Source organism: Uloborus diversus, chromosome 7 (genome assembly GCF_026930045.1).
Source record: "Uloborus diversus isolate 005 chromosome 7, Udiv.v.3.1, whole genome shotgun sequence".
Classification (NCBI taxonomy): domain Eukaryota; kingdom Metazoa; phylum Arthropoda; class Arachnida; order Araneae; family Uloboridae; genus Uloborus; species Uloborus diversus.
This window is the reverse complement of record NC_072737.1, coordinates 85,938,625-85,951,648: the sequence shown is the minus strand read 5'-3', so window position 1 is coordinate 85,951,648 and position 13,024 is coordinate 85,938,625. Positions and strand designations below refer to the sequence as shown.

The 13,024-nt window shown below is 34.0% G+C and overlaps 1 protein-coding gene across 1 annotated transcript in view; it reads right to left on the bottom strand.

Moving 5' to 3' along the window:
- Positions 1 to 12,733, bottom strand: part of LOC129226470 (nuclear factor interleukin-3-regulated protein-like) — a 35,065-nt gene extending 22,332 nt beyond the window's left edge. Inside the window, exon 1 of the mRNA XM_054861076.1 lies at positions 12,543 to 12,733. The gene's annotated coding sequence lies outside the window, so the exon portion shown is untranslated. The remainder of the gene's footprint in view (positions 1 to 12,542) is intronic.
- Positions 12,734 to 13,024: the final 291 nt, after the last annotated feature.

Sequence of the window (13,024 nt, the reverse complement as noted above, 5' to 3'; positions counted from 1 at the left end):
AAATGGGGATAAACTATCTCTTTTACAAATCCTTCTGCATGTACTCAATCTATAATTAGGTCCCCCGTGCAGGATGATGAATCATTTAATGCTGGTGGATCAGAGAACACCGGCAACGTCCCCGAGTTGAGTTAAGAAACCGCAGTGGAATGAACGACCGTGAACGAACGGAGAGAGAGAAAAAAAAAAGGGATAAATCATGAAACTGAAAATAAGAAGAAAAGAAAAAGTGGCGAAACAACAAAATAAAACGTGTCATGGGGAAAGTGAAACAAACAAACGAAAAAACATACTCAAGAGAGCAAGCAGCTAAAGGGGGAGGGAGAGAGAAAGTTGAAAAAGCAGGCCAAGGCTGAATGAACAAGTGCACAAGCATGGCTTGGTTAAGAATCGGGTAATCCAATGCGCATTCAAATAAAGCAGTTTTTATTTTAAGGTGGATTGTCCTGACTGAGTTGAAGTAGGTGGAGGATAAGTAAGCGAAAGGAAAAGTTGAAGTCGATGAACTCTGGATGACGATTGCTTACCGTCATTAAGGTTGCTGGGCAAGATTATTTTATTTCATATTCTTCTCCGCAAATTGATGTCTAAATTCGATTTTTTAATCTGATTATGGGACGTTCATCCATCTGTTGAACAGAAAGGGTTAAGATAGCAATTGAACCAATCATAAATTGGCGATGCCTTGAAAACTGTTTGATTATGGGACGTCCATCTGTCTGTTGAACGGAAAGGGTTAAGATGGCAACTAAATTAATCACGAATTGGTGATGCCTTGAAAACTCTTGTTAAGTTTCACTGAATAACGTGCCTTCTTTTTATGATAAAAATTTCATGAAAAATTTAGGACTTTTCTAATAATATCTGTACTAACTCGTTTCAATTTTCTGCCGTGTGCAGGTAAAGGGCAGTAACTGCAAATTTTTCATTTTTCATTTTTTCGCATTTTTGTCATCTACTGTACGTTAGCTTTATTGTACAAGCTTGTTTATATAGTTTCCGTTGAAAAAAGGGTAAGAAAAAAAAAACATCTAATTCCAAGAATTCCCTATATTTATTATTGAATCCGACACACATTTCTTCAACTACCTCGAAAACTCATTTCTGCAGATACTGCCGTTTACCTGCACACGGCAGTATTCTCTTTTGATGGATTAAGGATTAAATGGTGACATCACTTCAAGTACTTAAACTTTTTAGAGTTCTAGGAAATAATTTACAATGGACAGTGAGAAGCAAAGGGACTTTAGTGCAAAATTTAAAAATGCGGATATAACCAGTACAAATGATAAGGGAACCTCTCCTCTGTAATGGGGCGAGACATAGTAGCTGCTATACAGCATGATTGAAAAAAAAAATGAAAGCTAGGATCTTAACTTCAAATGCGTTTTGGTCATAACTTTAAATGATCCACTCTCATCATTTTGCTTCTCGCTGCCACAAGCGAAACAATTATTGTCACTCTAGAAAAATGAAAAACAGGAAAGAGATTTCTGTAACAAAGAGTTTTCTACTTGGGGCACTATGTCCATTCCCCCACCCCCTAGTGTGTCTCACATATAGTTTGAGGAATGATCATTCATAATTACTACATCTAAAAGGCTTAGATTTGCGACACGACATCGCCTTACTATCGCTTCCACTGCTGTATAAAGCAATGGATCATGCGACTCTTGCTATCTACCAATCACAAAGCGAACGAGATTTACGCGAAGCCAATTGCAATCAATTACTCAATTTGAAATCAATGATCAATTTCGATTGTTAATTCTGCTTTCAAAAGGATGACGATGACGAAGTTTAGTGCCTTAGAAGAAGACAGGGATAAAATTTCATTTTAAAAAGAAAATGACTTTAAAAAAAAAGGATTAATAAACGATAATAAACCGCCAAGTATTGAAAACAGAACTATAAGAAAATTTATCTTCGAATTAAAAAAAAAAGTAATAATTTCTTTAAACTGCTTAGAAACTTATTTCTCGAAAAGAGAAAAATCGAGATATTTTAAACGAAAGTGTAAAATTTTTAAAAAGAAGGCAATAAAAAAATGTCTCTTCTAAAATACAGGAGGGGAAAAATTTTAATTTTTTAAACGATGCAACAAGGATTTTTTTTCCAAATGATAACAATAACGAAAAATAAGAAGGATAAAGAAATGTAATGCCTAAAAGAAAGTGATTATAAAGCTTAATGTTAAAAGGTATTGATGAAAATTAAGTCATAACAAGAGTTGTTAATCAATTTAATTTTTTTGAATAAAACACTAATGAGATTTAAATTTTAAAACAATACAGTATGTATAGAGATTAAATTTTTGAACAGAAGGTGGTAATGAAATCTACTCTTAAAAAGATAGCGTATGCGAGTTTTTTTAATAAACACGTTAATGAAAGTTCAAATTTAAAAAAAAAAAAGAAGAAGAAGATGCGGCAATACGAAATCTTACTTCAGAAACGAAAGTAGCAAGGAAATAATACTTCAAAAAGAAAATTGTAACGAAATGTTTTGAAAAGTAGGCGGTAACGAAACAGAACGATTAAAAAAAGGCGTTGACAAAAAACCGAGCTCAACAGGAAGGCGGTAACAAAATGCTGTTTTTAAAAAGAAGGCGGTTACGTAGGTTAAATTTAGAACAGCAGGCGGTACTAAAAATTAACTCATAAAAAATGGATAAAAATTTAGTTTTCAAAAGAAAAGGGGTTACAAAATTTTACTTTTGTGTAGAAAACAATCGAAAAACAGACTGGATAAAACCAAAAACTGGAGAGAAAGAAATTTTGAATTTTTTTATTTGAATTGATTACTAACGAAATGGAACAATTATAAGATTTTTAAAAGTAATTCTGAGGTTATAAAATATAGCAATTAAAAAGATTGCATAAAACATTAAATTTTGCAAAACAAGTCATAACGAAGGGTTCGGGAAAAGGAGGGGGTTTCAAAATGTTACTCTTAAAAAAGGGAGTGAACAAAGGTTTTTTTTTTTTTGGAAGCGACGATAAAACGTTAGAGAGTAAAAGTGTCAAGAAACATTTCATATGAAATCAAAATCTAATTCAGATTTGATTTTCCTTTTTTTGAAATTATTGAAATTTTAATGCAATGAAAAATAAGCAAATAATTGAGGAGGCGGTTACAAAATGTTAATCTTAAAAAAAACGAGAACGAAAGTTTTTTTTTTCCTTTAATTTTCTGAAAGCAACGATAAAACGTTAGAGAATAAAAGAGCTAAAGAAACATTTCAAATGAAATAACAAAGTCCAGTTCATATTTATTTTTCGATTTATTTATTTATTTATTTTGATGTGATTGAAATTTAAATATAATGAAAGATAAGTAAATTTTTAAGTGGATCATAAATTTTCAAATGCCCATTGCCGGTTCTTTGTATAAAAGTGCATTTAAAAAACGATTTGCAAATGCTAAAATACATATATATATATGCTTTTTTGTTAGTGCATAACATAATCAAACGTTGAACACAAATTCCAACATTGATAAGATTATGTTGATGCAATATTTCTATCTAATCTGTCTAATGCTTACTTCTTTCTTAACGGTAAGTTTACCAGTGAATAATGACAGAGTAGTATTAAGTAAAACATTTGAAATAATTAATTCTAAAAACTAAACAAGTCAAAAGACTTATTTTTGTTTTCAATATTAAATATCAACAAACAGGAAATTTGTATAATAACATCTTATTTTTCATCTCATCCCTCTCTCTTTCTTTCTATATGTTTTTTTGTGGCTAGTTATTGCAATTAATTTGTGAGAGCCAGGAAAAAAACCCGACAAAAAACAGTTAACGCTGTGAAAAATTAAAAACAAACCTTCCGAGTTTATTAGAGTTTTTCGCCTACAACTCCGACTCTTTGCCCAAAATCAGTAGCATTCCAAGTCCGTAGCACTAATACTGCGGCCCGCAAAGCTTCTGTGAGTGGCCCGGTAAAGGTAAAACTTACCTTTGTGCATGTACATCTTTAAAAAAAAAGAAAAAAAAAGGAAGAAAAGAAAACGTTTCTCATTCTTTTCTCAAGCTATTGCAATTTGTTCGGCTAAAAAAAACATCGTTTGCTGGAGGAAAAACGCAAACATATTTTTTTTTTCAATAATCTTCTGTGTCTTAAATAATTTTAAACGTATGCGGTCCGAAAGAAAAAACAAGTTTGTTACTGTTACATTGAACATTGCATGTTTTAAATACTGATTGGCTTTGTGCTGCGTCATCGGCTAATGCAATCGCAGCGCAATGTTGAGTTACGAAAACATGAGCAAAAAAGAGATCAATTTAGCCTAGCTCCAACTTTGATTGTGTCATCTCATCACCAAGTTTCAAGTCGCAATAGAGTTTATGCTTTTAAATGTAGTTTCAAAAAAAAAAATTACAAATTAAATCTGAATGAATACTAGTTGGAATAAATAATTGAAGGAGGGGGGAATATTAGTCACATTGTATTATCACAATGCTGCGTTGAGGCTGACCCACATCCTCTAAAAGATCGAACATAGTTCAGACCTGTTGGTCAGGGATATTCCCATAGGGTTATACTCCATATACGCCGTATATTTTGAAACATTTTTCAGACATATAGCGTTTGCCCTCAAGCTTCAAAAAATTTCATTTATAATTCAGATTCTATCATCGCATTTTAAAATTTTCCTAAAGCAATGAACTGATTTAGCAACCGGTTATAATATTTACCAAGGAACTATTATAGCTGCATATAAAGAGCAGCTACTAATCGCTACAGTGCTAGTTAATTAAAGTTAAATTTTGAAACATAAAAAAAATATGAAACTTTAATTTTACCAGTTTTTTTCTTCTCATTGGAAAATTCGGAACTCTATCACCCTTTGCTTATACCCTCATGAATTTCGGGAATTATGTATATGATTGCAAACACGTGCATAATGGATCACTGGGAGTTATGCCCTTAGAAAAATTGATGGGAACATCACTGCTGTTGGTTGCGTATTGAGTAGTTAGTTACCGGCCTTCAGCCAGGATTAAGGCAGGAACTACATGCAATATACTGACAGCCCACTTATCATATCTAGAGACTGCAGTTTTGTCTTGCTGATTGTGCTTCTTGAGATGCTTAATGGAACTGAAATGAAAAACAAACTCATATTTCCATTGCAAGTGCGGATCCTCCTTAACGCGACTGGAGCCTAAAAATTTCTCTTCCGATTTGTGTCCTCATATTTTTAATTACAACTTCCTCCAAAACCAGAAGCTATTTCCGCATTTGGTGCATTAAGTATTTCGAAGCGAAACATCTTCCACTTTTGCTTTGGGAGCTGTCCACAAGTTATGTCAAACTGTTCTCAAGCATTTTCTCCCATTGCTCACTAAGTGTCACATGTCACGCTATTTCTCATAAATATTTTGTTCTAAAAAAAATCGGGATTTTTCACGTCCTGTTTTCCCCTCCCTCCCCCCTGTCCCAAATTGTCACAATTTAACGAGCCTCCCCCCCCCCTTTCAAAGCGTTACATCGTTTAAGGACGACCCCCTTGCAAATTATTATTTTCTTCCGTAATTCCTGCGACCCTTTCTTGCACAATGAAACAAACATTTGTTCGGCTCAATACACTTCACCCTGATGCCCTTTAGAGCTTTTAATCCACTGCTAAGATTACAGCAACGAAACCCTTTTCTCCTCCCTTGACGACCAGCAAGAAAAGTGCTTCGACTAAACTCCCAGCTTCTCTTCTCCGAGTTCAAAGTACTCACTATATATATTCTTTACTTTCCTTCAATCAAATGCTGAAACCACACGATATAACAAGAAATACATAACGAATGCACAGTTATTTCGACACCGTATTGCTGCATTTTTATCTTATTAAGACAATAATGTTGAAAACTTTCTCTTTCATTTAAGCTTAAAAAAGATTTTACGCAGAACGGCTTTTATTCATTTTTTTCCTCCAGAGACCAAACTGGAATCATATTTATTCTAAACACTTGATCAACCAAGGGCAATTTGAATCATTTTTTAAGGCGGAGGGAATCCCCCAAGGGGCTTTCCCTAAAGAAGCCAGAATTTTCTCCTGGAAACGGAGTTTTTCGGTCATACAGTCCTTACATGTACGTAACTTTTCACACTAGGATTGGCAATATGGTTAAATCCAAGAACTTGGGTTAGTTAACCCCTAATTTCTCCTTGCTGCACTCTTGTACACAAATAAAAGTAGTTAAAAGCAATGAATTTTTCAAATATTGATTAAAATGAAGACTTCTTTTTAAGAAGGCATTTGTGAGTATGGCTAGAAGATCTGGATATTCCCTCCCCCCCTCCCTTCTGTGTGCATGGCTAGAAAATCTGGACACCCTCTCCCCCTTCTGATTGCATCATTAAACTCTACTTCTGTTCTCAGAATACCCAATCTGCTACCCCTGCATTGTAAAATTTAAAATACAAAATCTCTGGTCGAAAAAGCAAACAAAATTTTTAAATGCATTCGCTTTTTCAGATATTTCTAATCAACGTTGTTATTTTCTCCCGCGTTTCTTAATTTTTTTCCACAGATATTTTTTGAAACTCATACACACGAGCGAGATATTCTGGACAGCGATATCGTCTGCCTCCACCTCCCTGAAATCTCTCGGAATGTTCCATCTCGCCCCATACCCCGCCCCGAAGCATCCCTGGATGGGAAGATGCGTGGGAGCTGGGTCCGTGACGTCACAGTTACCTAACGGCACGTGTCGGTAGGGGGCTTCGGTGAGCGGGAAAGGGGGATCATCCGAGGGAGGAAAAACAGTTACATCCGATCGAATCAACAACGCACGTGAAGGGCTCTTGAATATTCAACAGGTTAAGGAAAGAGTTGGGCTTTTTTTTTTTTTTTTTAATGGTTCGCCATGGGAATCGCGCTTGTCTTACTTTGTGAACGCTATTCTTATTCGAGTGTTTTGTCTGGCGAGAAAATAATAAGATGATTAAGTTCAAACTGCAACAATTACCGAACTTGTTTTTCTTAGAGGACTATCAGACACTAGTCCTTTGAGGGCGTCGAAAATATTATGCAAGCGATTTCAAAATTTTTTCTTTCTCTTTTTTCCTTTAATTAGAATTTTTATTTGTTTTTAAAAGTAAGGAAAATTCACAACTGTTGTGTAATGCAATAATATACTCTGTAATGCATTGATTACAATTACAAATCCACATTTCTGTCAAATGTGATAAAAATTTATAGTTTAGAAAAAATTAATTCGAGAAAAAAATCAAAAATTGTTCGAATAGCTGATGAATGATTTTGCAGCTTTATAAAACCAAGGAGTCTGTGATGGCCCTTGTATCTTCAGACCCTCGTATACGTATCTGTAAGCAATGGAAGCTTTTTTTTTTTTTTTTGAGTGAAAGGGAACTTTCATTCCAGAATTTATGCATAGAAAGATATAAACTCTTTGGAAGTTAGAAAAGTACAGAGGCGGATTTATACCATGTTGCAATTGCGAGGGACCCGTGACATAAGAGCCTCGGAGAACATCCAAAGTGGCACATAAAACAGATTATGTAGTTTTGTTCATTAATAAGGGGCCCCCAAAAATACATTGCGACGAGTCACCAAAGCTGTAAATCCGCCACTGAAAATGTAACAATGTTCAATTCGCAATTTCAACCTTTTGTGCGTTCCATGTTGCAAAGGTTCTCAATTTGCCTCCCCCTTCCCATCCCACATGTTATCCTTATTCCTGACAATCATATTAGTTTGTTCCATTAAATTTGTGCAGACCATCTCAATTTCAGTAAATAAATTCCTATCAGGTACAAATTCGTCAATTAGAACTTCATAGAATGGTTCTAAATTTATTGCAAATGTGCTTCATGTGACTCTCCAAAAGATTATCTTCATCCCACAACACGGTCAAGAAGTTAACATCCTCTGAAACCTCAGTTTTATTGCCATATTACCAATCCTAGGATGTGGTAAAATATGCAAATTAAGGAATGGCTCCCGCATTTATTTTGGGGTCCGTTTGCCTGGTCGTGGCACGAACCCCTTCTGTTTTTATTAATAAAAACACAAAAATCAGTTTAAAAAAATTAAGTTCATCCCGATCTCTTCCTTTTTTAAAAATATAAATAGGGAGTAACTTAAAACAGTTAAACAGAGAGTTGATGCAAATGCTTAAACAAATCTCCATTTTCAAAACTTCTTTTTTTTTCTTAAAAAAAAAAAAAAAACGGGAAAAAATCGTTCTATAACATTAAACTCCACCCCATGATTACTCAGCAAGAATAAAACAACATTTTAACTCCAATAAAAATGTTAATAGCACTATCCAATTCATGGCTATCCCAAAAATTAATATTCATTGGGCACTTTTTATTTCTTTCATGCAGTTTTGAAGTATCTCTTTTTCGCCGTACATTGCATGGTTGCACACGCGTAGTGGAAGAAAAAAAACGGGGGGGGGGGGAATAATCTACTCTTCCTTCAATGAGTTTATAAATATCTTAAGCATGGATAGGAAATTGCACAAGGAGTATAACAGTTGAGGGTCATAGAATTCGGAGGCTGGCGAGCGCCCAAGTAACACTTTAGTCATTAGAAGGCCTTTGACTGCTTTTGACGCGACCCCCTTTATGGTAAGCACACACTCGATCTTCCTCCCAGCTCACCGTCCTCAACAATATTTGCATTTTTCTCGCCAAAACAAGATCAACTACGAAGAACAGTATTACCGAGACACGATTGCACAATTGGTACAAAAGGACTAAAAACTTATTCACCCAGAATCACTAGCGCAGCTAGAAATACCTTCTGGTGTTTTTTTTTTTTTTTTGATCAAAACCACCTTCTGGAGGGGTATTTTTTTAATCAAAATTATCTACTGGAGAGTGTTTTTTGATAAAATTTTTTGATAAAAATTACCTTCTGGAGGGGTTTTTGATAAAAATTACCTTTTGGATAGGGTTTTTTGATCAAAATTACCTTCTGGAGGGGGTTTTTTTGATCAAAAATTACTTTACAGAGGAGTTTTTTGATCAATACAGCCCTTTCATATGCATAATCTATTGTATTTGAATTTGCGTTTATGTTAAAACCAATGCCTCTGGGGGGGGGGGGTGCTTTCACAGCACCATTGCCCAGAATAAAAATTGGGCTAATATTTTAGTTCATAAATAATACTCTTAAGTATGTCATCATAATTTACATGGATGCTCATTCCCAAGACTATATCAGCCAAATCAGAAACTAAGGACCGCACTTGGAATCAAAATAGTATGTCTTTTTCGGTAGAGGGGGGAGGGGCGACCAACTGCCAAGAAGCTCGCCTTGGCTCTTGGCGGCCCTGATTCCCACCAACTCAAACGTTACGAGCACCCAACTAGAAAACGAGAATCTCCAAAAATCCCACTAAAATTACCCCTCCCCCACTTAAAAATTTCAGCCAACGACAGGAACCCCCTGTCATTTCAGAGAAGGAACTACAATTAAAATAGGGAAAAAAAAAAAAAAAAAACCGCACGCACGAAGGGGGGTGGGGGAGAATTGAAGAAACGGGGGGGGGATAAAAAACTACCCACGAATTATTCTACTTAAAAAAGACAAACAATGGCTCAGCTCTTGGTGAGTTGAACGATTACTGTCACGTTCAGCGCAACGTGTACCTGATTGCAACTTCAAGAGAAAACTAGCACCAAGCGAATGAAAGACTTCAGTTTTTTCAGTTGTGGTGGTAAAAGGGATCAAACGCTCCATTTTGAACGGGAGAACTCCGCTTTTAGGCAACCTGTCCATCATAATCCTCCTCTCTCCCCTCCAGGACCACAGGATGCCGAAATGTACGCTTTTCGGCAAGATAGTTACGCGAAGGAAAAAGTTGATTTACAGTAACAACTTGCAAAGTAAAACCCACCTGCTTCAATAATGCGAATCATGCGAACTGTACAACTATTGCATTATTATTATTGAATATTTATTTTATACTTCTCTGGCATATTAATCCATCCGTGGAAAGGTTGTTTCCACTTATTAGCAAGTTTTGAATTAGTGATAAAAAGCGATAGTTGAACACAATTTATTATTTAAAGAAGTGTCAGAAATTTTGTCTTTAAAAAAATCAACATCGAATGTACTGAAACAAACTTGTTCGTCAAACAATTATAAGACAGTATAAGTACTTCATTTTTACCTCATCTTTACTCTTTTTTCCATTACCAAGAACTAACCATATTAAAAAAAAAAAAAAAATGTTGTCGTACTTAAAAAAATAAATAAATAAATACATAAGCTATTATTAAGAAATAGGCTATCTCGTTTTGAGGAGAAAAATCAATGGTCATGTTTTATATGAATCGTGCTTCTTTGAAAAAATATAACTTGCAAATATTTATATTCATAATCACAGAATAAACAGAAAATATATACATCGCACGTGGAAACTAACTTTGAAAAAGATATAAGGAAAGAAATAATTTAGGGTTCTTTTTCACGCAATGATTTTGAATAATATCAAGAGTTGATTGCTGCTTTGATGAACATAAAAAATAAATAAAAAATAAAGTTTGCTTTTAATATTTTAAAATGTTCTTATCATTAATAAATTAATCCATTTAAAAATCTTTTTTGTAGTATACGCTTCCTAAACCACGTGTGTGTGTGTGTGTGTGTGTGTGTTTTAAAGCACCGTATACCCGAGTTTCAATTTTGACATCACAAAATGTGCCATTCTTTTAAATTGACAACCATTCGGAAGCACGCCCCCATCACTCCAAGTTCCAGAACTAGTTATAGTGAAATCGTATGCTTTAATTCTTGTTGACAGACTGTCAAAAAAGAGAGAAAGGGGGAGGGGGATGAGGCTAACAACGTATTGCATCTCCTAAACTTGTAACCAGTACTTGGAAATGTCCGCAAAAGAGAGGTATTGACTCTGATACTTCAAGTTCAAAATTTCGAAAGCTGGCAGCGTTAAATGGTTTAAAGATTAAAAAATGCCATTATAAAAGGAAGATAAAAGAAGAAAATGAAACCACTATATTTTAAAAAAGATAAATAAGGAATAATGGAAATGGAGAAAATAAACTGACAGTAGTAAGAGAATAAGCAGTCTTAATTTATTGAGGGATTGCATTATTCAACATTTTAGATTACTAACAGCTAAAATCTCATAACTTCATGCATTGATAAAGTGGTTCTTTGTTGCTCCGAAACACGTGAATGCAGTTCCTTTCTTTTTTCTAACAGTGCAATAACTCATTTGTTTGCTTAATATGTGTTTTCCAGTAATAGCTTTTAATGCAGGGGTGCTCATTCTCCCCCAAAATAACTCACCCCCTCAAGTACCATGGAACAAAACCCCTTAGAACGAGACACCCGCTCCAAAAAAAAAACCCTTAAAATCAACCTCCTAAAAAATTCCATGATTCATCTTGCACCCTTCTCCCTAGTGAGCATCCCTGGCTTAAGTCTTAACAGAAAACACATACAAAATATTTTGCTTTATTAAAAACATACAATGTGACCAAATAAAAAGATATCAATGAAGAAAAATTTTGATAAAAAAAACACAAGATTTTATGTTGTAAATTTTACTCAGTCTGGAAAGTTTAAGATTAAATAATATGTCCTATTAATAATATAATTCTGTTGCAATATTACAATATTTATAAAAAATTAATAAATTAGCCTCCATCAAGTTATTGAAAAGAAGCAACGAGTGAAGTTGCATTAAGTTTTTTTTGTAAAAATCAAAATTCTAAAGCTAAAATCAGTTTGAATTTTTGCAACCGGAAAACATTTTTGTCTCCAATTCTGAACAATACAGAGTTTGAACGCAAAGGAAATTTTTAATTGAAACTCGATTAAATTAATTCAATAAAAATATGCATAAATTCTGTCAAAAATATACTGTAACAAAGCAACAGAGATTAGACGGATTTATACATTGGTACAAAATGTACAGTGCAATAAATATCATTTTTCTTCTTTTAATAATAATCACCTTAAACTTTCAAATTTCAGCTAAGCAATGTTTTTAATCAATTAGCATGTTTGCGATTAATGAATATCAAAACAGATGATTCTATGCAATACAACGATGCTTGTATTGTACAGGAAAAAATCTCTATCATCGTAAAACATTTTTAAACGGTAAAAATTTTTCTTAAAAACCAATAGTAAAAAACAATGATGTTTTTCTTACAAACCGACTTTAAAATTCTTATCACTTTTAAACATTATTCTTAGAAAATGTATACATATACTTGGGAGGTAAGGGAAACCATATCCATTTAGAAATGACAACTTAGAAAAGTTTCAAATTTGTACTTTAATATAAAATTTTATAAGTCTAATGTTCAAAGATTATAAAAAAAAAAAAAAAAATTCGTTCAACTCCCTAACTGACAACCCAGTGAAAAAATAATCACGAAAAAAAAAAACTTTGACACATCTATTACAAAGTTTAGTTTTAGTGACATAGTGCCCTTTACCTCCTAGGTAGATTTTTATGCGATGAAAATTTTATGTATTTTAAAGATAAAAGTAATATTGCAATTAAAAATATTTTCGCTTACTTTTCTGCATGGTCTCTGATACAAACAACCCGGATAAAAAGTTTTCTTCAATCTCTAAAACTTCCAGCATCACTTCTTTTTTGACACCCAAGTGAGAAAATGCGGAAAGGAAGTTCTCCGGCGGCGAAATGTCCAAAAACGAGAGAAGACCTCCAAATCGATAATAGGGAGCGGAGCACAACACTGCACTGAAGAGCCACGTGCGAATATAAGCGATGTTGTGATAGCGAAGCAGTTAAACAACGTCCATCGCTTTACGCAACCGGTGAAGGGAGTGCGCATGCGCCAATTCGCAGGCGCATGGAATGAGCGAATAGTAAAAGACATTCGTTCCGTTCTTTTTAGGGATAGCATAAAAAAAGATAAATAAATAAAATAAAATAACGTTTCTGGGAGAAAATTTTAGTTTATCTTTCCAAATTAGTATTTCTGGTTACATATTGTCTTTTGCCTATATGCAAATATTTGTGCATTTGTATAGC